A 21,632-nucleotide genomic window follows, 5' to 3' on the forward strand; every position below is an offset into this window, starting at 1 on the left:
TTGGGTATTACATTGTAGTTACCGATATTTGAAGCAGCAACCAAAACATAAAATCTAAAAATAAAGTCATGATATGCTAAAAGGATATCCGTACGTGTTTTATATCATTGAAAACCATAAAAACGAATACATGTAATCATTTTGATAGTACCAATACAGGTATCGATGTTCGGTTAGAATCAACCTGGTACCAATATTGTTAGGAGAATATTAGTTGGTTCATGAGAAAAAAAAAAAGATACTCTATTAGAAATGAAACTTCGTTTTCAATGAAATTTATGATGGAAACCATATAAACAAATACTGGTACCACTACCAAAGTTGTTCGGACTATATCGGTTCGGTTTATCACAGTAATAACAAAAAAATCAATCATATTTGATCCTTTCGCTTTTAAACAAAACTTTTATCAAAACGTAGATACAAATAAGCAAGTTGCAACGTTATATAATAAATTTTTTAAATAAGTATTATATTATTTTATTAAATAACAGAAACGGTAAACGGCGTTAGTTTATAAAAATAAAATAACAAAAATGAATGTGAGGCAGTTTTACTTATATGTGTATGTTTATGTTTCGATTACATATACATTACTAGTGAGTAATCACAAGTCGGTTTCAAAAAACATCATATCAAGACGTAGTTAAAAGTAAGTATATCGCAATGACATACTTGAAAATTTATAAAACATCGTATTTTATAACTTATTAAAATTATGCTTAAATATAATTACAATAATAAAACAAATAAAAAATGAAAACTAAAAGAAAAACTCTTATTGTTACTACATATTCACAAGCATTGTAAAATACACAAAAAAAAAAAGTTTTATATTTTTAAAATTTATGTTTTATATGATTTTTTATATATAGGGGAAAGTTAACATATAATAGTTCCTTAACGCTTGATCAGTACGCGACTTAATTACGCGTGTTCATTTATAAATTATGCACGTTGTAAATTTCAAACCTTAATTACACATGAAGAAGAAATCACGCATGGTCAAAAAACAAAATCACGCATAGGTTGGTTATTACCCTAATTACGCATTATGCACGTTATTGTGTTGGTCGCGTGTCGTCGCACATTAAAAGACTTTTGTGTTCTAAACTTTTCTCTCTCTCTCTCTCTCTCTATATATATATATATATATATATGTGTGTGTGTGTGTGTACTAGAAGTGTGCCCGGCGATGCAGAGGGACACACAAACACTGTCAGGGAATGCAATATTCTGTTGGTTCGGTTATTTTCGCAACCGTAACCGAAGTCATCGGTTAATCAATTTATATTAACCAACTGTTTTTCGGTTAGTTGGTGTGGTTTATTCAGTTAGATTGACGATTTCTAGTTTGTTTTGTTTAATTTCGATTAATAACCAAACCAAAATTGGGTTAAAACTTTTGCTTAGAAATACATGAAATTGAGGTATAAATTCATGAAACCGATGCATAAACACATGAAATGGAAGTATAAATACATAAAATGGAGATATAAATATGAAATTTATGAACTGAATGTATAAAAACTAGAAATATATGAAAATATGAATGGTTCGATTTAGTTCAGTTAATTTTGGTTAACGAGAGTACAAAAAAATCGATAAACGCTTTGGTTAACTCGGGTTTCGGTTAAACAATTTTCAGCTAATTTAGGTTTGAGTTGATTTTGGTTCGGTTTGGGTTAATCATTTAGTTGTTGCTCAACCTTAGACAGTGTTAATTACTTAAGGAATGGAATCAAATACAAACACTTAAGTTTATAAGAACCGTAAGAACCAACAAATAATTGACAAGTGTCTATCAATAAAAAAATTAGTTTAAGAGTAATTTAGACCTTTTGACCATATTTATTTAAAACTAATTAAAAATAATTACAAAAAATATAATCAGCACAACACTATATAATTAGCATAACATGCTTAATCGTTCTTCATTATCAGCACATCATCCTCAATCGTTCTCCATTATCAACATAAACGACATCAGCACAACAACCTCAATTGTTCTCCATTATCAGCACACCAGATGTGCTGATTATATCTACTTTTGGTGTTTGGTTGTATTATTTTGTAATTAACACATAATCAGCACGTTATCAGCACAATTATAAAACACCTTTTGCTAACTTTTTTAAAAATCACTTTTATAAATACAAAAAAGTATAGCAATATGGTACTCATATTAAAGATAAAAAAATACTTGATTTTATGATATATTTTTTTTTAAAAAAATAATGAAGTATATAAAAGTTATTTTAGTTTAAAAACCTTGGTGGAATTTGTATTTAATGGAAAATGGTCAAATGACTAGCAATTTTACAAAATTACCCCTAATTTTTTAGTAGTAACTTTTAATTATAAGGGTTTTTTTTATAATCAATATCAACCCTTGATTTAAATTATCAATGGTTCAGATCTGTTCTTACGGTTCTTATAATTAGCAATGTTTGTACAGGATCTCAACCCAATTACTTAACATATCAATTTGTTTAGTTAAAAAAAACTATAGTAATACTATAGTCAAGTTAAAGAGAATAAAATACTCATTTTTATGGTGTAATTTAAAAAAAATATTAACATACACAAAAGTTATGACCGTTTAAAAATCATGGGGTAGTTAGTTTTCTATAAGAGGATAAAATATTGCCAATAAGTAATTATCTATAAATTTGTTTACAATGAGATATTAAAGTGTAATTTTTTTTTTAAATTAAATTAGCATTTTTTTTGCTTTAATGTATACTACCTAATATGAAGGTAAATTATTCTTTCAAACACTAATTACACTAATTACACTTTAATCCACTCATCTTAATTACTATATACCACCATATAAACACCGTATAACAATATGTAACACCATATAATACCATATAACACTATGTAACACTATATAACATTATATAACAAATATAACACTATACATCTATCATAGACATGCTATCAGACAACCTATACTGTTATATTTGTTACATAATGATATATAGTGTTACAAAGTGTTATATGGTATTATATGGTGTTACATATTGTTATACGGTGTTTATATAGTGTCATATAGTATTATATATAGTGTTATAATACACTTCTCACACTTTGAGCACTTTTTACAGGATCCTCTACCTATTATAACATATATATAGAAATTTTTTTTCTTAAAATGTACCGGTGATAAAATGTGTCACCCACCCCAGTGCTGGATATGGATTGACCGTATGGATAACCATATTAATTTTCTTTTGATTATAGCATAGGTTTCTGAAGAGGTATGGTCCCAATTCCCTGCCTACATGGCAGGGACCACACCACTTTTTGAGCATACTTGGCGACCACATCAGCAAAACAATCCAGAAGCTTCTAGAAACTTCTGGAAGATCCGCAGGTGGCACCAAAGATGCTCTACCAGACATAAAGGACAACACGTGTCACCACTCGCAGGGCGCCACGTAGGCCTGCGACAAATCAGGGGGGCAGAACTGACGACATCAGTACAAGGTTTCCAGCATGAGCAAATGTAAGCGCGCCACGTGTACCAATACACCAGCCACAGCAGAGCAGACCAAGAGGATATTCCCCTTGGTCGGACAGCTGGCGTGCACCTACAGCTGGCACAGCTGCTCCTCCCTCCTTCACCCTCCGGCTATAAATAGGACCCTTCATCATTCAGGTTCAGGATCTTTTACACTCTATACTCACTCTATACACACACTGTTTATTTCTCTCAGAACAGTACTTATTCTCACGCCGGAGCCTGGTTAAGAGGGAAATCCCCTTTCTCCCCCTCTTAACGAGACTGACGGTGGTTACTGTTTTGCAGGTTTTGAGCCATTGTCGCGAGTAAGGAAAGAAGTTGAACCCATAAAAGAAATAACCCCATCGGTTAACCTTGGTGTTAATCGGTGTTTCATCATTGGCGCCATCCGCTTTTTGCAAAACCAATTTCATCTCTTTTCTTTCTTGAAAAACACTCGTCAGAAATGGCTGAACAAAATCCCTCACACCCAGTCGATGGAGAAGTTTCTTCCTTCGAACTCGTTTCGGACACAGCACACGTCCAAAGGGGTCAAAGGAACGAAATCATCAAAGATGGACAGATGAACAATGATTTTCCTGCTATCTTCGGAAGTGCATCCAGGGTTGCTAGCCAAACCACAACTGGACCCACTTTCCAAGCTCCAACCAGGATCATCACTCAAACAACAAACGGAGCCGCTTTTCAAACTCCAACGAGGGTGTTGCACCAAACACCTCCACCAATGCAGACACCAAGCCATGGAGCTGGCCCCTCAGCTCCATCGGAACAAGCACAACTCAATTTTTCTGCACTCTTAGGGCTACCCGAAGGAAAAACTCTGGCTTCCTGGTACGCCGAGCAAATGACATCTATAAACCTGGTTTACACACAACTAAGCGCGCAACAAGCCCTATTCCAAGCACAGGCTAACCAATCGGCGTTCGCTACTCCACCGCAACGGTCTCTGAGCACACATACGACTCAGCAGGTCAATGCGTGGACGTTACGCCCAGAAAAAGGACCTACAACAAACGTTAGAAAGCCCAGCGCGCATGACACGCGTGACACTTATGGCGAAACAGAAAGCAACTATGTGCAGCACTCCAACTTACAACGAAAGCCGATTCAAAGCCGCCTGGGCGCGCGCAATATGAACAATGAGTGGGAAGACGAAGAGGAAGACCCAACGTACAAGGAAAGCACAGTGTTCAGCAGGTTACATCCGGAACACGCGTCATACAAGCCCGCTAAGCGCGCAGGGTACAACCCAAAGGCAGAGCATGATTATACCTTACGCTACCGTCCAGACGACATGGCTGAAGATTCAAAATTCATCAGGGAGATTGCCACAGCCGCTATAGACAAAACCAAGCTGCCGCACAACGTTGGCAAATACAATGGCCTGACAGATCCAGATGACCACCTCCAGGTTTTCAAAGGCGCAGGAGCAACAGGTGGGTGGAACCTACCAACTTGGTGTCATCTGTTCACACAAACGTTCTGTAACGCCCCGTGTTTTCGAATGTCAAAGTCAAAGTCCAAGTCACCTTTGACTTTCTTTGACTGTAGATAGTCTATTTGTGTTTTAGTTGTATTATGTGGAGTAAGTGTTGTAATCAGCAAGAACCGAAGTAATCGAATGTATTTTAACGCGAACCGATCTACGACTGTGAATGATAGGAAGTAACAATGCGATAAAGATAACCAATCAGTAATCAAACCGATCTAACAATCAATCGAACTCGAGACTCGAATTACGCGAATTGTGGTATTATTATACGTGTGTGTGTGCCCTATGTGCTACTTGTGCGTGCTTACCTTATGTTTGTTTAACACCCTTAAATTATTCACTAGTTTTTAATGATAAACAATACCATTTCTAGTAAAAATATTGATTAAACAACATGTCATTCGTTAACGAAGTTCATAAGTAACAAAGACCTTAGTCAACTGAAGACTAAGTTAAAACGTTTTATAATTTTGTTTAACATGTGTTTGCAACCCATACACAAATACTACAAAAGATCTAAAATATTGCGGTAGCTTCAAAATGGAGTGTTCGGTTCTTCATTCAATCACTTGATCGCCACCCGAAAGATCCACCAAATTACCTATGATCAAAACCGTCAAATTATTAGTTTTGACGTTGATATATAATATAATCCCAAGATTTAACATCACATTAGAAACAACAAAAATATGAAAGCTATTCAGGTTCCACCGTAACTTACGGTGTCACCGTAAGTTACGGTGAGTCCTGGAAAGCCCTTGGTCCACCGTAAAACAGTAGTGAACCACCGTAAGCCCTTGATCTCTACCGTAAGTTACGGTACCGCCGTAACTTACGGTGGTACCTGGAAATTCATGTTGTTGTTTTCTTTTTATTTTTTTGGTTGTGCATCACACCAAGACCCCGACCCTCGGATTTCAGTATTCTATGGTATCAATACTTTAAAATCTGGTATTTCTAGTATGTTATATAACCAATATCAACAATCAATCTATCACAAACCGAAGCATTAATCATGCCTCACTTGATTATCCGACCCGTTTGGCTCGTCTACGGAATTTCTTCCTTTTGACGACTACCAACGATTCTAACAAACTTGTGACCAATTATTCAATATAGCGATATCATCGCCTAGATTCATAGCAACCTTTATTCTAAAATTTAACTATGCATATTATAATGATTTAAATTTGCTTAATGTAACGGGTCAAGTTACATACCTTAGCGCACGCCCTTCAACCGCGAATCACCACCGGCTTGTCCACTCGACGTTCCGGTATCTTGTCCTATAGAGTTCAATTCAAGACATGTTTAGAACTCTCTTTAGATCTCACTTCGCATAATATACCGAAACATCTTAATTTGGCGTTAAGGCTTTAAATTTCTGTTTTTAAGCCTTCTTTGAGGCATTTCTACAAACACTATGAGGGCAGAATTTTCTACATCATTCATACTCATGTTTATAGCTTATTAATTAGTTAACTTAACATCAATAAAGCCCTCATATAGCATTTTAATCATCATACCTTCCTGAAATCACTTTTCTATAATCAATTTACACTAGGATAATCATCTAACCCTAGTGTTCATCATCATCATGTAAAACCCACAACCCACCTTCAAGGTGTTCATGGAATTTTCCTGAATTTGGTCATGATTTCGCATGAAATTAGCTAGGTTTCACTTCTAAACACCTTATCAATTCTAATCAAACCAATAATTACACATGCAACATAAATCTTCAGATTTTCCAAAATCATGAGAAATTCAAGTTAAAAGATTTCATTAGATTTCATATACCTTACAATCCTCTTGTGATGAGGATTATGATTCTAGGCTCAATTCTCGATTTCTACTTGGATTAATCCTTCAATTTGCAAGATTAATGAGATTCTAGGGTTTTTGGAGAAGTGGGGATCGCCCCTGATGCTTTGATCGACCAGACATCCCTTTTTTGGGGTGTTTGGTTTGATTTATATGTTACTAACAATTAAGTTTTTAATTGTTACAACTTAGGCCCCTCAACTTTGTTTTACTTATTGTTTAGTAGCCTTTAACCCTTCATAAGCTATTTCTAGTCTATTAACTAACTAGGTTAAAAGTTTCTAGTTAGTACATTTTCCCGTTTATTTATACTTTTAAATTATAATATAACGTTTCATATTTTCGGGGTGTTACAGTTTGGTGTGGTATTCAAGCAAATCAATCGAAAATCGAATCGAAACTCGAAAAGCAATCGAACTCAATCGAAACTGACATCGAAACGTGACTTATGGAAGATTGTATGTTAGATATAGTGATTGGGATTAAAAGTAATTTGCTAGGAACTCTATCGTATCCGTATCATCGTCCATCGAAATCGAAACATCGAAAATCGTCGCAAAATGCTCGAAGTGCGTGGCGGATCGAACAGGAAGCATCCTGATCGAACAGGCCAGCCGATCGGCTAGCATCTTGCCAGCCGATCGAGCAGCCCACTCGATCGGAGCTCCCAGCCGATCGGCTGCCACTTTCCTCTTTTGGAAGCCTATAAATAGGGTTGTCATTGTCATACTTTCCATTTTTGGTAAGCTCTGACCGAACCAGCCATCTTCTTCACCTTTTCTCAGATTTCTCTCAATCCCGATAAGTTCTTACTCTAACTCTTGTACGTTTTTGATCATTACTTGGTTCTACACCTTTCTATCTTTCAAAACTTGAATTCTAACCGTGAAATCACCAAGATCTAAGTGTTCTTGGGTGATGTCATCATGGTGTTCTTGAAGAACTTCAAACTTTGGCATCATTCAACCATGAATAGCTTAGATCTAACGGATTTCCACATAAACAAGTTAAGATCCACCATAGATCTACACATTTTCATGATGTGAAGGATTGAAAGAAGGATTTCCAACTTTCTTTCAACTCTTTTACACTCAATGCTTTCAAACCGATAGAAACGGAGCTTGCACCGGCTAACTATTCATTCGAATAGTTAAAAGGTTCAAGACTCAGATTCTATGAACAAGGTTCACCGATTTCGGGTTAAACTCTAGAACCGACATTCCGAACCGTTCACCGATTTCGGGTGATTCCTGTTCGAGCCGAGGGAACAAGTAGGAACGGAGGTTGTCATAGTTCAACACGTTGTAAAGTTACCTTGAAAGAATGACAAATAAACAAACAGCCAAGTGATGGAGAGTGTAAAACACAAGCGTTAAAGTGCTTATATTACGCATGTTATTGTGTTTTAAGCAATTATGTACGTTGAATACAGTAACTGCGAGAGTTTGTGTTATTGCAGGTAAAACTCATAATTCGGTGATGCTAAGGTGATTAAAGATGATGCGGAGTGTTTGAGGATGTTGAACAAGATATTTCATGTTGATTGGGTATTGATTCGAGTCGAGATAGAATTCGGAGATGCTAGAATATGATGTGACAAAGTTTGAGGGCCATTTAGTCATTAAATGAAAGTTGCAATGCATACAAGGGATTTCTAGTAAGTTCGAACGTAGCTTATGCAATATATGTGGTAGTCTACGGCCAAGACAAGAAAAGGAAACAGAATGTAAAAACCGTAAGCTACGGTTTTGTTGTGTAGCCTACGGTTAGAATCAAAAGGTAGCAGTTTTTGTGGGCTTGATTGGATGCATACATTGTTGGATTTTTTTGATTGGGCCGCTAACATGAAGTCAAACATCAAAGAGATATAAGTGGGCCGACATCTTGGTTTCATGGGGAAAGCCCAAACACATGCACAAAAAGATCACAGCAGACAAGGAGTTCACAACATGATTATTATGTTGGACGGCAATATTGAGGAGGATAGGATTTGGATTTTCCTAATTTATCAAACCTCATCATATTGGGCTATCAATTAGTTGGCGGCTGACTTAAGGGGTTTTCTAGGGAGGCACAAAACAAAAAGCAATAAAATCATCATCACACAAGACAAAGGGGGAGGTGACATCATCGAACAACTTTTGGGGAACAACTTTTAGAAGCAGCCAAAATACACGTGCTGCTTGTTGGATTTGTTTTGGTGGCACATGCAAGGAAAGTCAACAACAACATTATTATCATTATTATTCTTATGTGGGCTAGGTTTTTTTGGCGGCAGACGTTATGTATACATAGGACGAGTTTTGGAGGTTATGTTAAAGAAAAGAAGAGTGGGCTGACATATGGACCTTCCTTTTGGGCCGAATAGAGAGAGGCGAGAGGGATTATTTTTGGGTTCCATAAAATCGACCAACATCACATCTCGAACTTCATCTTGACGGCAGTAAGAGGACACGAAGAAAGGAGAGAAGACTTGAAGATCATTCAACCCTAATGAGCGGCTAGTCTTTTTAATGGTTTTCTCCGGATGGAGGGTTTTTGTAAGTTAACAGATTTTATGTGTTTGGTGACAATCGTTTGACTCAGTGATCTAAGCATTCGATGCTTTTCATCATGGATTTGATTTCTTGATTGTAAACAGTTACATTTATTTAAACCTTAATTTCTAAGCATTCAGTTCCCGAGAGTTCTAGTAATTGGGATATATTTATTTTCGTAGTTTGTTAGTTAATCAAACAATCAAACCAGCAACTGAGTTTTACTTTTTCACTAGTAGTTAATCAAAACTAAGCATGATACACTTTCCACAACCTCCTCTGGATTCGATACCCTGCTTACCCTAGCTACCTAGGTTAATTAGGTTTTTGCATGTCCATAACGACAGACATCAAAATGGCGCCGTTGCCGGGGAGTGGTTTTCTGATCAGGTGCATGTGTTTATCTATCTTGTCTTTTATTTGTTTTTGTGTACTTGGTGGTGTGAAATTTTTGTGTTGGGAGTGGTTTCTTTGTGTTGAGTCGTCTAGGTGTTAGCCGTTCATGGTTTGTAGGGTGGTAACTCTCAGGTTATGACTATAAATTGCACCATACATTGGGGACAATGTATCCCAAGTGCGGGGATGCGATAACTCGAGAGAGGGTTGGTAAGATTGTTGATCTCAAATGCTTGAATTGGTTGAAATTGGTGAAAATTGAAAAAATTTGAAAATTTTTGTTTCTCAAGTATGTTTGAACTACATGAAAACCAACATTTTCAATTGCTAAAGGGTTTCTTGCTGATATTAAACTAAACTAGATCTCTAGTCATGGTTGTCCCTTTAAGTTTCATGAGAGTATTTCTGACAGGTTTTTAGAAAAATAGTTGAGAAGAGATGCCGAACTAGGGGTAACATGCTTTAGGAATTACACATGCTGCGTGTCGGTAACCCATATTCCTTCTATTCGGTGAGATATTTGAGCCTACTTAGTGATAGTTGAATTGCAATAAATTTTCATTTGCTGAGTGTAGGCCATATGTTGCTTTGTGTTAGAACTTGTGTGGTTTGATACGTGCCGAGACTGTGGTTTAGCGTATACACATAGATGATAAAGGCATTAGGATCCTTTCCATGGTGTTATTTGTTGATTGTTTATCCATTCCACCTTAGTTAACCATGTTGAGCCTTTCACCTTTCGTTTGTTACACCTCGTTTGACCTATCTGAATTACTAACCATGAATGACAATTGTGTGTTAGATATTTGTTGAAAAAAAAAGTTAAAAAAAAAAGATATATGAAAAAAAAGAAAAAGAAAAAGAAAAAAAAAAGAAGAAAAAAATTCAAAAAAAAAAAAAAGAAAAAAAAGCAAAAATTAGTATTATGTTCGTGTTAAATAAATGGGTTGAAAATAACCCAAAGTGTTAGTATTATTGTGAATAAGTTGTCATGGTTTGGTATCTTCATTTGTGCTCGCCAAATAAATATAAAAAAGCCAAAAATATTTCCTTACCTTTACCCTTAACCCAAAACCCAAAAGTCCTTTTGATATGTGTTACGTTATTTGATACAGTGGAGGTGTGATTGCTATACAAGCTTATGATTGCAAAGTAGCATATTTGGTTTTGAGCAAAACGCATACTAGCACATTACACGTTAGTCTTGATTAAACCGAGAGGAGTGATTATTGTGAGGGGTGTGTGACATGTGTGTAGTATCATAAGCATGTTAGTTTTAGTTAGGTAAGTCTTAAGTTGTTTTAAATGCGTATCATTTATCTGTCAGATTGTCAATCTCGATTGTGTCAGTCTATGAGACGGGTATGACTTGGGACCTTAAATTGCTAATTCGGTAAGGGATTTAATGGTGATTTGTTAATAAGGTGAGTAATGTTTGTGATGGTTGCTTGAGGACAATCAATGATAAGTGTGGGGATGTGATGGAGAGTGTAAAACACAAGCGTTAAAGTGCTTATATTACGCATGTTATTGTGTTTTAAGCAATTATGTACGTTGAATACAGTAACTGCGAGAGTTTGTGTTATTGCAGGTAAAACTCATAATTCGGTGATGCTAAGGTGATTAAAGATGATTCAGAGTGTTTGAGGATGTTGAACAAGATATTTCATGTTGATTGGGTATTGATTCGAGTCGAGATAGAATTCGGAGATGCTAGAATATGATGTGACAAAGTTTGAGGGCCATTTAGTCATTAAATGAAAGTTGCAATGCATACAAGGGATTTCTAGTAAGTTCGAACGTAGCTTATGGAATATATGTGGTAGTCTACGGCCAAGACAAGAAAAGGAAACAGAATGTAAAAACCGTAAGCTACGGTTTTGTTGTGTAGCCTACGGTTAGAATCAAAAGGTAGCAGTTTTTGTGGGCTTGATTGGATGCATACATTGTTGGATTTTTTTGATTGGGCCGCTAACATGAAGTCAAACATCAAAGAGATATAAGTGGGCCGACATCTTGGTTTCATGGGGAAAGCCCAAACACATGCACAAAAAGATCACAGCAGACAAGGAGTTCACAACATGATTATTATGTTGGACAGCAATATTGAGGAGGATAGGATTTGGATTTTCCTAATTTATCAAACCTCATCATATTGGGCTATCAATTAGTTAGCGGCTGACTTAAGGGGTTTTCTAGGGAGGCACAAAACAAAAAGCAATAAAATCATCATCACACAAGACAAAGGGGGAGGTGACATCATCGAACAACTTTTGGGGAACAACTTTTAGGAGCAGCCAAAATACACGTGCTGCTTGTTGGATTTGTTTTGGTGGCACATGCAAGGAAAGTCAACAACAACATTATTATCATTATTATTCTTATGTGGGCTAGGTTTTTTTGGCGGCAGACGTTATGTATACATAGGACGAGTTTTGGAGGTTATGTTAAAGAAAAGAAGAGTGGGCTGACATATGGACCTTCCTTTTGGGCCGAATAGAGAGAGGCGAGAGGGATTATTTTTGGGTTCCATAAAATCGACCAACATCACATCTCGAACTTCATCTTGACGGCAGTAAGAGGACACGAAGAAAGGAGAGAAGACTTGAAGATCATTCAACCCTAATGAGCGGCTAGTCTTTTTAATGGTTTTCTCCGGATGGAGGGTTTTTGTAAGTTAACAGATTTTATGTGTTTGGTGACAATCGTTTGACTCAGTGATCTAAGCATTCGATGCTTTTCACTTATGATTTAGTTAATTAATTGTAATCGATTGCATTTGCTTAACCTTATTCTTTGATCATTCAGTTCCCGAGAGTTCTAGTAATTGGGATATATTTGTTATGGGATTAGGGTTGGTAATTGTGATTGGTAACCACTAGATAACCTCCCGTTATGTATTGACCGGAGTACTTAGTCTTTGGTTATCACAATTAGTTGATTAGGTTAGTCCACTTATGTCTATGTAAGTGTTCGATTAAACACATAATTGAATCTAGCTGCAAAACCTGAAATCTGGAGGAACCATTGTTCTCTCCAACTGTTTACAACCTCGTATTTTCGTAGTTTGTTAGTTAATCAAACAATCAAACCAGCAACTGAGTTTTACTTTTTCACTAGTAGTTAATCAAAACTAAGCATGATACACTTTCCACAACCTCCTCTGGATTCGATACCCTGCTTACCCTAGCTACCTAGGTTAATTAGGTTTTTGCATGTCCATAACGACAGACATCACCAAGTGTTAGACAAAGGCCGACCAGGTCAGAAATGCTGGCCGAACGGCTAGGATGTTCGAACAGCCCAGCCGATCGGACACACCAGCCGATCGACCGGGCCAGCCGATCGGCTAGCACATGGCGTCCCACCCTTCCAAACTTTTGAAGTATAGTATTGACGAAGTAATGTTCGATCGAATGGGTCACTCGATTGGTAACATTACTGTTCGGATCATGAGATACTATGCTTCAACACTTAATCGTTTTCACAACTCGTTCGTAGTAAGGAATGTCAGCCGATCGAACAGACTGTTCGATCGAGTGACATTCAGAGGAGGACCACTCCTGAAGTTCCTAGCCGATCGGATAAACTAGCCGATCGAGTGAGCTATCCGATCGAGCGAATCGCTCGATCGACCGACTTGAAAGGTAGGAACACTTCAGTGTTCTCAAATGCTGCAACGAAAACTTCAAAAGTTCAAATCCTCAAACACAAACACACCAGAGGAAGAAACAATCCACTCGAATGGCCCAGCCGATCGAGCCGACCGGCCGATCGAACAAGACTGTTCAACCGGACAGACCAGCCGACCGAACAGCCCATTCGATCGAACCTGCCGTTCGATCGACCAGCCCATTCGATCCATCCACACTTGTTTACTTTTCTGCGTTACTTATCGTTATGCTATCGAACTATTCAGGCTAATCTTACTCTCAGCGCTCCCTTCAACCCACAATCAATCACTGTGAGTATACTCGATCCCTTTTTGCTTTTAGCACTTTTGGGTGTTACATACGTTACCTATCAAATCACAATCAAAGACAAACTATTTGAACGCTAACCGAATGCATGTGCTATTTGACTAAATGAATGTTGTTTATTATGTTTACACGTGGAATGCTATCTACCTGCCTTAGCAACATAGTACTATAGTTTGGACTCAGCACCTGTTCACACGGGGGTTGTTAAGGATAAATACTTGCATGGATTACGGTGGTAATCATGTATTGCGAACCGTCTCGGACGGTCAACCCGCAGTCGTTGGTACCGATGGTCCCATGTCGATAATTAACATGCATCGTTTTCCTCTGTGTACGTGGCTGGTTATGCGTAAACTATTCAAACTCTATATGCTATTACTAAACTTGTGTGCTCACCTTTACATTTTATGTATTGACTTTATTTTAACGTATGTGACAGGTGTTTAAGGTGTTAGCTTGCTAGGAAAGCAAGGCAATAATAAAGCTTTAGAGCCCATCTAGTAGTTGTAGGTCGTAGCCTACCTAGGAGGCTCTAGAAGCGAATAAACTATAGCCATGGAGCCGTTGGAGTTGTTCGATCAAGCATCTATGGCATTAGTTGTCTGTAGATCTTGTCCAGATGAGTCCTAATGACTCCGGGCAGTACTTTTAAACATTTGGTTTGTAATAAATTGAATCTGAGTTGTCGAAACAGTACTATTTGTTTAGTTGTATTCTATGATAACTTGTTTATTTATTTGGGATACGGTATGGGACGTATCACTTAACTGAATTTGTAATAATAGTTGTTGTGGAAACTTCTGGACAATCTGTTTCGCTCAGTGCCGCGCCCCGATGATTCCGCCATCAGTTGGGGTGTGACAGATTGGTATCAGAGCCATAACTATAGGGAATTAGGCAGACACGACCTAGTCCGGGTCGCTGTCTTAGAGACCTAGACTATAGTTAGGAACCATCAGACCCACTTTATGTGCCTTATTCTGTAACTCTTCACTATCACTGCGCTCAAATTTTCAACTAACGTCAGGCGATTCAGTCAGGAAGAGGTGTGAAAACCGCAAACTCCCGACTAAATTTCCTGACTTATGGGGATTTTATTCCTTCATCTCGATATTTTTGTCAATAAACGAGGAGAATTATACCAAATCAGGTGTGAAACCCCCCCATTTTGAAGAAAGTTCTTCTCGATTTTACTAAAAACAAGGAAGAAATTGCTAAGCCAAGGGGTGAAACCCTAACCTTAGCAATTTGTTCTGTATTTTATTCATCTCACCAAGGCTTCGATGGACTCCAACGACCTGAACTCACAAGTATGACCTAGGAGGCGCGTGTGGAATGCCCAAGAATCGAGGCAGAAACACAACCTCTAGAGTCGGAAGTGATGACAAGCCTACTGTGAATAGTCGAGTTGCCTTGGTTAGTCGATGTCTAGTAGCCGCAGACAATCTATCTCTCGATTTTATATGTTTCGAATTTGACAAGTCATCAGGTACACTTGTTGATTTTATGTGTTTATGTGTGCTTTCTTGTTTTATGCTTATGTTTTGGGATATTATTCAATTTTGCTATCGACACACACGACTCGCAATTGCTGTTCTATCTCAATTCGTCACCCAGCTATCGCAACTCTAAAACGATATCATACTATACTGTGCTCTACGACTAAGTTAGGTTATACCATATGATGCTATTCGATACGATATTCGAACGACACGCACGCTTTGAATGATATTCGCATGTTCGAAGGTCCAGCCTCGTGATCATTGTGAGTAATGATCGTCCCTTTGCCTCTTCCTCCTCTTCCTCGTCTAATTGCAGATGACATATTTCCTGCTTTCAAAACTTTAAATAACAATAAACAATAAAAAGACAAACTGGAATAACAAGTTCGAATTTGTCCTATGTTCTTGTCTAGACTCAAGTATGTGCAATTGTGTCATTGAGATTAAACACATAAGGATAGTGTTTAATTCACTCAATGTTGGCTCTGATACCAACCTGTCACACCCCGATTTCCACGTGTCTCACCGGTGGGCCCGATGGGGGATTACCGTGACGTAGTTGGCAACAATATAGTCAAACCACACAATATATGAATGCACAGCGGAAGCATAAAGATAATTATATTTCAACCATTGTTTGTAATATCAAATGTATTACGAATAGTCGAAAAAGTATCCACAGGGGATCAAATAAAAATATAAGTATTGTTCAACAGACGTAGGCATCTTAAGCTTGCGAGACTCTTTATGATGCTAAGGAGAAATATCCAGCCAATTACGCATAGTACCTGCATTTAGTCTTTTTGGGAAAATACGTCAGTTTACACTGGTAAATACAGTCAACTGACACTTTTGTAAAATGTTTATTAAAATTGATTTGAATGCACAAGGCACAAACTCTTTTATAACTTGGGAGAATTATTTAAATTTATAATCTTGTGAACGGATTACATGTTCCTTATGCGTCCAGTAGCCCGGATCAAGTCCGGGTTAAAGATCAATAGACACACCAGATCAACTATTTATGCACTGACGAGTGTACGCCTACACTCCGCGCTTAGGTCGTGGCCATTTCGTAAAATGATGCCAGGGATATCCGGGACATGGTCATTAACCCCCCAAAGGCTTTTAAGTAACAAGACTTTTTAAACGAGCCGATCAAATTTATTCAATTACCCACTCAACGGTGGAGAATTTGATACTCGATCAAGCGGTATGCTATATACCGTAACCCAAGCCCGTATAATGGAAAATAAATTAAAAGTATTTACCTTTGCAAGTATAAATCCTTAATCGAATAAATTGCAAATAGCTTTTACTGGTCTCCTATTCTGGAACGAAGGTTTAAAAATAACCTATTAGAATCCTAACGGGTCTTTAGTTTAGCCGTAGCTTAGACCGGTCAGTTTCAAAGGATAGTTACGGTTTAATCGCGTGAAAGGCGAAAACCGGGAATGGAATGTGATTTGGACCCAACAAGTTTGAAGACTTGTTATATATGGGTATAATAACCACACTCTGGATTTTGGGGTCAAAACAATATGGTTTGACCCGTTTCGGCTAGTTTATGTAAACTAGTTACATAAGCCGAACCGTGCGCGCAAAAAGGCGCAACGGGTAACCGTAAGAGTCCTACACTGGTTTCCTAAGTCAATATGCTTTAAAGAGGTCGTGGTATCCATAGGATACCTTCCATAATGCCCGTAACGAGTTTAAATCTAATTTATGCCCCGTAGGGGTATTTCGGTCGTTTTTAAAGATTAATAAAGAGGTTTCTGAGTTCTACAGGAAATCTGAGTTTCCTGAACAGTTTATAATGTCCAAAATAATTTTTTTATTATTTAAAATCAGTAGCAACTGGAATCGGGTCAAAAGACCTTGTAGAACTCAAGTTATGGCCGAAAAGGGTATATTCGGTATTTACCGAACCGTTGCCATAACCGCAGGTTATGAGCAGGTTAAAAATAATTAAAAATATTTAAAAATCCCAAAATATTATTTTACATCAGTGTGTAAAAGGTTTGGTGTCGAAATCTGGGTTTAGATAGGCGTCATGCTAATTGCGCTATTTAATTACTAAAGTTTCCGTAATTTGCGTTATTTAGCATAACTCCTATTCTGGACCTCGGATTGACGTGAAATTTTAGGGACATGCTTAGAAATCAGTAACTAAGGTTATGGTTCTTTCACATGTCCGAAATTATCGTTTTAAATTAAAAAGGCGTTACGGTCAACTTTTAAGCATTTAACGGAAAGGTGTAAAAGACTCGGACAAACAACGAACCGGTCACAGAGGGTTATACCATCATGTAACCTGGTCCTAAGAGAGTCCTAAGGCATATCTAAATTATACTTTAACGGGTCAGAACTGAAGTCAAAGCAAAAGTCAAAGTTTTGCGACTTTCAGCTCCGAACCGGGTCAAAACAGTAAATGGTCGGATCAAACAAGCTTAGACTAGTTAATATACTTATTATCATGTTTTATGAGTGTTTAAACAGGTTACATATCATCTACTAGTTAGAGTGGGAATCAGAGGGTGCCCTTTTAGGGGTTTAAAGCCCACATGATTACCAACATATAACTACCTTTGATTCGACAAACCACTGGACCATTTGTGATTTATCGGAAAGTCAATCGTTAATTACGACGGATTGTCTTTTAAGCTAAACTATGCATAAACTAAGCCACAAAAGGGTAGGCATACTTACAGAAGCTTGGTGCACGACTAGGGATGATAGAAGAATGCTTTAGAGCTCTAGAGATGAACTAGAATGCAGGTTTGAGGTGTGTTTCAATTGTGTGCAATGTATGTCCTTTTATAGTGAAATTTCATGCACAAGATCATTACAACTCACCCTACAATGGTTCATGGATGATCAGCAGGTGTCCCTGGGTGCTAGGGGGCATGTAGAGGGCGCCCATGCTTCAATTAATGCATCAATGATCGTTTACAAGTTCAAACATTGAATCTGTCCAAGAATTCTGCATCTGGGACCTTCACGCGGCCCGCATTAGGATTCTGGTCACTTGGACGCGGGCCGCCTGAATCCTCATGTCAGTAAACGGATATTCAGGTGGCGCGCGGCCCGCATTAGCTTGCATGTTTCATCAACGCGGCCCGCCTGAGGCCTGTAAATCCAGATTTTCAAATCTTTTGTCATGATTAACCTGACCTTTCGGTTTCGAAGGGATAACTTTGCGATTTGGCCCTCGATTATTTACAATTTAGGGCCTCGTGACTTTTACCCGCATTGTTAAGTCCCCGGTTAGTTTAATTACTATCCGAAAAGCCTTAACTTTTATTGTTGATGCTTTTAACCCCTCGCATACGAATTTGATCATAACTTTCTCGTTTTAAAACGGAACTTCGCGAAATTTATATCGTATATTCTAGTGAGCGTATTTTACTGTTACAAAGCCTCGGGTTCGTCAAGGGTCACTCAGAGGTATAAATTAAACATGTTGACACAATTAACCCCTGTAGCTTGTAATCTCTCACTTTCTCCCGCGTTTCGCTCCGTACGATCCATGATTCATTCGTTTGAAGGTACGAGCATCATTTAGGGTTACTATACAGTATATTTACCCCTCGTTGACATTTTTAACCCTCGAATTTACATACTTTCAAGGTTTGTCAACTTTAGTCCTTTATTTAATATTTAATGCCACGTGTAAACTCATGACACGTGTCAACACCTTATTGGACACAAAATTTCGAGGTGTTACAAAAATCCAATACAAGGCCGAGCACTACCAGATGGCCGACGGAATTTTATACAGGAAGTCATACCTAGGCTCGTTGCTAAGATGCGTAGATGCCGAAGACGCAAACTACTTAATCCGGGAAGTTCATGAAGGAATTTGTGGTATTCATGCCGGGCCTCGAATGGTGGTGGCAAAAGTGATGAACGCCGGGTACTACTGGCCCGGGATGCATTTAGATGCTGTGAAAGAGTTGAGGAAGTGCAGTGGATGCCAGAGACATGCGCCCAAGACCATGCGCCCCAAAAATGAACTAGTACCAGTCACAATAGCATGGCCCTTTCAACAATGGGGCATAGACATGATAGGTCCTTTCCCGGAAGCACCAGGGGCGGTCAAATTCATAATAGTCGCAGTCGACTATTTCACCAAGTGGGTAGAGGCGAAAGCACTTGCATCAACCACATCAACAGTCGTCAAGCGATTCATATGGGAATAAATCATATGCCGTTTTGGCCTACCTCTCAGAATCATCACCGATAACGGAACTAACTTCGCAGCAGACGACCTCGAACGATGGTTCAAAAAACTACACATCGAACACACCTTCTCTTCGGTTGCGCACCCGCAAGGGAACGGTCAAGTAGAGGCAGTCAACAAAAGTATCGTTGATGGTATCAAAGCAAGGTTAGACGAGAAAAGAAAAGGGTGGGTAGACGAACTGCCCAGCATATTGTGGGCCCATAGGACAATGCCGAAGACAAGCAACGGTGAGACACCGTTCAGCTTAGGGGTGTCCAAAGTGCTCGACGCTCGAAGATCGTTCGACGATCGTTCGAAAAAGCTCGGAAATTTGCTCGTTCGATTTCTTGCTCGGTTAAAACCGAGCCGAGCAGCTCGGTTCGGTTTAAAAACGAACCGAGCACGAGCATAGGTACGCTCGCTCGTCGCTCGTTCGGTTTCGATCGAATTTATTATTATTTTATATATATATATTATATTTATTAAATATATATATTATAATTATTAAATATAATAAACATGTAATATATCCAGCCCCTAGAATCCTCATATCTTCAGTTCAAAAAACAGAAAGAAAACCGTAATCTCTTTCAACTCTTCAGTTCAAAAAAAAAAAAAAACAGAGGGGAGTTTTATGGGTTTCAATTGATGTTACTGTATCAAATTTTATGTTTTGAATTCAATTTTTGATTGAAGATGTCTGGAATGACTTCAACGCGTGTTTTTGAAGTTATTTTGCATTTTAGATGTTCTTAAACATTAAACATTTGGATGACATTTTGTGTTTATATTGTGGGACTTTTTATGTTTGTATTTTGTGAAATTGTTAAAGTGTGTGTGAGACATATAAGTTGGTGAATTTTGGTGAATGAATGGCTGTGTAGGAATGCTAAATAAAACTGAGTAAAAGCGAACCGAACCGAGCGGCTCGGTTCTAAACCGAACCGAGCACGAGCATAAGATTTCTGCTCGATTTCCTAAATCCGAACCGAACCGAGCACGAGCAGACCTCCGTTCGGTTCGGTTCGGCTCATGAACACCCCTAGTTCAGCTTAGTCTATGGGTCTAAAGCAGTCATTCCAGCAGAAATCTGGCTGCCATCTCCACGAATGCTCTCAATGAACTCAATCAACAATGAAAAAGAAAGGAGGATTGATCTGGACCTCCTAGAAGAACAGAGAGAGATGGCAGCAATCAACGAGGACAAGTACAAAACGAAGCTGGAAAAATACTACAACTCCAGAGTCCGAGTCTGCACTTTCAATCCAGGAGATTACGTCCTAAGAGACAATGAAGCTTCCAACGCAAAAAAAACCCGGAAAACTGGCTCTCAAATGGGAAGGCCCATATGTCATCGATGCAGTGCTCGGCAAGGGAGCTTACAAACTACGCACCATCAACGACAAAGAGGTTCCGCGAACCTGGAACGCTCAGCAACTCAGAAAATGCTACATGTAAAACAACTATGTAATTGCAAAGGCCGAATCGCCAACACATTTACTATAATACAAGAAGTGTTTGGCTACTTTTATTTCTTGCAAATTTCTTGTCACTACTGCATTTATTACTTTGGGCGTACACGAAAACATCAACGGCTCGACCATAGGAAACATTGTAGACCTCCAAGGCTCGTCACAACCAAGTGCACAGCCGGGTCAGAAACACAACCAAAGCCTACAAAACGCCAAAACAAAACTTCGTGCCCACATAAACACGAAAATATCGATAGCAAGGTGATTAAACATTGTAATGCTCCCAAAGCTGAACACAGCTGAGCCCACACAATAACCTGCAACTCGATCACTTTGTAGTCACGAACCTACTCGCGCGCAAACACGACAAAATACGCATTGTAGTTAACACAATATAACCTGTCAGCGCCATCATTCATTTGTGACACCTAATCAAAGTAATTGAACATGCACAGATTATGACGATAACAAAATTCGCATAACCAAAGCTAGGTAACAACATAGACAAATGATATACCAAAACCCAGAAGAGTAGTTGTTCATAAACGTAACAAGTAAATAAATTGAAATTGTTTAAACAGGTTATCAAAATTACAAGGCCGCCCCAGGCCATACGCGGCTCGCAGACCGGAATCCACCATTTAAGAATGGCTGGTACCAGCACTGTCACAC

This window comes from Helianthus annuus, chromosome 7 (genome assembly GCF_002127325.2).
Source record: "Helianthus annuus cultivar XRQ/B chromosome 7, HanXRQr2.0-SUNRISE, whole genome shotgun sequence".
Taxonomy (NCBI): domain Eukaryota; kingdom Viridiplantae; phylum Streptophyta; class Magnoliopsida; order Asterales; family Asteraceae; genus Helianthus; species Helianthus annuus.